Source organism: Arachis hypogaea, chromosome 18, assembly GCF_003086295.3.
Source record: "Arachis hypogaea cultivar Tifrunner chromosome 18, arahy.Tifrunner.gnm2.J5K5, whole genome shotgun sequence".
In the NCBI taxonomy this organism is placed as follows: domain Eukaryota; kingdom Viridiplantae; phylum Streptophyta; class Magnoliopsida; order Fabales; family Fabaceae; genus Arachis; species Arachis hypogaea.
In genome coordinates, this window is record NC_092053.1 from 45884358 (window position 1) to 45888619 (window position 4262).

Sequence of the window (4262 nt, forward strand, 5' to 3'; positions counted from 1 at the left end):
TAACCCGGGATTATCAACTAAAAATCCACTATCAAGAGCAACCTTGCTACAGAACATTTAGTAACCCAAAGAGGTGCTGGACACCAAGGTCTCAAGAAAGGAAATAACAAACCATGTGCCTGTGGTGTGTATGTATGGGGGAAAGAGACTTGAGGGAGTAAGTCCTTAGGGGTGTCTTAACACCTAGCACCTTGAACCAACTGGTTCGAGAATGCTGGCTGAAAGCTTATCTTAAAGAGTCGAACCCTCACAGAGCACTTAGCCTAAGAACACAAATAAGCCTTGAAAACAATAAAAGGATCAATGAATAAGAGTCTCATAGGGTGCAATTAAGTGAGTATTCTAGGACATGATAAAGGTCTGAAAGCCAGTGAAGGAATGAACCTAAGTTGGTATGCATGAAACCACCATAAAACCAAGGACATGACTTCCACAATAATGACTCATTTCTCTTGGCATTTCATTCATCATTCTCTTGTTCCAGTACTTGCTTAGCGACAAGCAAGCTTTAAGTTTGGTGTTGTGATGCCAGGGCATTTTGGCAAGTTTCACTGACCTTTTCTTTACTGTTTTAGGGTAGTTTCATGCATTTTCTTAGGAAATAAGCAAGTTTTGGGTAGAATTTCACTTACATCTTGATTTAAGCATACATTATGCACTTTACATGATTTCATGAGAATTTTGCATGAATGAGATGACAAATTGGATGATGCATGTCTCATGATGTGGATTAGAACTTTGATGCACTTTATTGCTTGATTTCAAAACAAAGGAAGCAAGAAAGAACCACGTTAGCAGCCACGTTAGTCTAACTAACGTGACCACTAACGTGGAACGGGAGCTAGCTTGCAACGCTAATGAGAAAAGTAATCGCCAATAACGTCCTCGAAGCCATCATAGCCCACGTTAAGAGTCACGTTAACTAAGTTAACGTGAACTCTAACGTGGAAGAAAGAAAGTGGAGCCAGCGTTAGTGACACTCACCTTTGTCACTAACGTTGGACCAAGCTCATATTGGCCACGTTAGCCTCCACGTTAACTTAGTTAACGTGGACTCTAACGTTGGGAAGCAAAAGAGTGGCCAACGTTAGTGACACTCATCATTGTCACTAACGTTGGGCTAAGCCACCTTGAGCTACGTTAACTCCCACGTTAACTTATTTAACGTGGAGGCTAACGTAGAGAAAGCAAACAATCGCCAATGTTAGTGACACTCACCTTTGTCACTAACGTTGGAATGAGCCACAATGAGCCACCATGAGCCACGTTAACTCCTACGTTAACTTAGTTAACGTGGAAGCTAACGTTGAGGATAGGATGATGAGCCAACGTTAGTGACACTCACCTTTGTCACTAACGTTGGAGTTGGCTATCATTACCACGTTAGAAGCCACGTTAACTTAGTTAACGTGGACTCTAACGTGGGAAGAAGGGGAACCTGGGAACGTTAGTGACAAAGGTAAGTGTCACTAACGTTCTCGAAGAATTGGCAAGCCTACGTTAAGAGCCACGTTAACTAAGTTAACGTGAACTCTAACGTAGGGAGGGAGGACTCTCAACGTTATTGGAAAAGGTGAGTCCCAATAACGTGTGCGAAGGACCAAGAGGTAACGTTAGTTGTCACGTTGGTGCCACTAACGTTGAAGTTAACGTGGATCATCCCTGGGTGAGGAACGTTAATGAAAAAGGTGATTGTCACTAATGTTCTCGAACCCACACTCTCACTTAACGTTAACGCCACTAACGTCCTGAACTAAAGACCCTTCCTACTTCACACTTTCTCTCTGCAAGTAAAGCTAAGCCCACTGCAGAAGATAACTGCTTCAAACTCAAGATCCAAAGGCCCATATCCAAGACTTAAAGAATCAACTAGAAGATCAAAAGAGTAGTATATATAGGGGTAGTTTTGAATCAGGAAGCAGCTTTTGGGGGATGGGAAATTGAGAACTACTCTCTGTATAATTTACTTTCTCTGCACTTCTAGTTCTAATTTTCATGATGTATTCTCCATCTTTGTTTTCTATTTCCAGAGCTATGAACAACTAAACCCTTTTTCATTGGGTTAGGGAGCTCTGTTGTAATTTGATGGATCAATACAAATTTTTATTACTCTTCTTCTATCTTTTCTCTTGATTTTACTAGAAAGCTTTCAATCTTCATCCAATTGGGTAGTTATCCTGGAAAAGAAGCTATTCATACTTGGATCTCTTCTGAACCTTGGAAGAGGAATAAAGAGATCATGCTAAAAATGCTTTCTCATGTTGGACCAAATTGGGTTTGGTTGGGTATGGTGACTATAATCCTACCAACACTTGATTTGGGATTGCATGTGGTATAATCAATGACCATACTTCATCTCTTCTCATGAGCAATTGACCAAGGAATTGGCTATTGATCAAGATTTGAGAGACTGAATTACCAAAGAATTGGAATTCGATCACTTAAGATTTCCAAGGAGATTAATGAATGCATTGATTGAGGAAGAGATGAAAATGAACTTGATCCGGAGAATGCAACATCTCCTAAGCCCAATGAATCCCCATTTCTGATCTTACCCATTCTCTTTAATTTTCGCAATTTACTTTCATGAGCATCTTCCCCATTCCCATTTACAATTCTGCAATTTACTTTCCGTCATTTACTTTCAGCTCTTTACTTCCAGCATTTACATTTTCTGCTATTTACTTTCAGGCCATTTAATTTCCTGCAACTCTCAAACCAAATTCTGCTTCGCTCAACTAGAACATTCCTCTAATTATAGTTGCTTGACCAATCAATCCCTATGGGATTCGACCTCACTCTATTGTGAGTTTTTATTTGACGACAATTCGGTATACTTGCCGAAGGAAAATTGTTGAGAGACAAGTTTCCGTGCTATCAAGTTTATGGCGCGTTGCCGGGGATTGATTTTGTATCAACAATGACTAAATTGGAGGATAACTAGATTGAGAATTTTTCTTTTGTTTGATTTAAATTTCTGTTTGAGTTGATTACTTTCAGTTTTAGTTATTTTCCTCTCTTCCCCCTACTCCTTTTTCTTAGTTATTTACAATTCAGTTCACTAACCCACTAACTGTTTGATATATTGCATCACTCACACTAACAGCATATCTAACAAGAGTACTTTCTGCATCTATTTCCTTGCTTGTGCCTTGTTGGTTGTATGACAGGGAGAAGAAGTGGGGCTTCAACTTCCTTTGATTCTGAACCTGAGAGGACCTTCCTTAGATTAAGGAGGGAAGCAAGAGGAAAGAGAGTAGTTGGTGCTGAGGAAGAGGAGGAGTACTTTGAACCAGACATGGATGAAAACATGGAGAACCATCATGAAGAAGAGGCTCACAACCATGGCAGAGAAGGTCCAGCGCATCAGGCTGGACAAGAGAGAAGAGTTCTGGGTTCTTACATCAACCCAAACCCAGGAAACTGTGGAAGCAATATCCAAAGGCCAACCATACATGCCAACAACTTTGAACTAAAGCCACAACTCATCACCCTTGTTTAGAACAATTGTTCATTCAGAGGAAGTGTCCAAGAAGACCCCAATCAACATCTAACCACCTTCCTGAGGATATGTGATACTGTGAAGTCTAATGGTGTTCATCCTGACACCTATAGACTACTTCTGTTCCCTTTCTCATTTAAGGACAAGGCATCTAAATGGCTGGAATCCTTCCCAAAGGAGAGTTTAGCAACCTGGGAAGATGTGGTGAACAAATTCTTGGCAAGATTCTATCCTCCTCAACGGATCAACAGGTTGAGAACTGAGGTGCAAACATTTAGGCAGCAGGATGGTGAGACTCTATATGAAGCATAGGAGAGGTTTAAGGACCTGACAAGAAGGTGTCCACCAGATATGTTTAATGAATGGGTGCAACTACACATTTTCTATGAAGGCCTCTCTTATGAATCAAAGAAGGCAGTAGACCATTCATCCGGGGGTTCTCTGAACAAGAAGAAGACCATTGAAGAAGCCATAGATGTCATTGAGACTGTAGCGGAGAATAACTACTTCTATGCTTCTGAAAGAGGCAACACTAGAGGAGTGATGGAGCTAAACAATGTGGATGCACTGCTGGTCCAAAACAAGCTTATTACCAAGCAGCTGGCTGACCTCACCAAGAAGATGGAGAGGGACCAAGTGGCAGCAATCACCACCTCATCAGCAACCTAAGAGGGAGTGAATGCTGAGGCAGAGGAGGAGCAAGAACAAGCCAACTACATTGGAAACTCAGTCAGTCAGACCCATGATCCATTCTCCAAAA

At 41.2% G+C, this 4262-nt stretch overlaps 1 non-coding gene across 1 annotated transcript; it reads right to left on the reverse strand.

Annotated features, from left to right (window-relative positions):
• Positions 1 to 3751: 3751 nt before the first annotated feature.
• Positions 3752 to 3858, reverse strand: LOC112774262 (small nucleolar RNA R71). The gene has a single exon (XR_003188757.1). It is a non-coding gene; the product is annotated as a small nucleolar RNA R71 (small nucleolar RNA).
• Between the last annotated feature and the right edge of the window lie 404 nt (positions 3859 to 4262).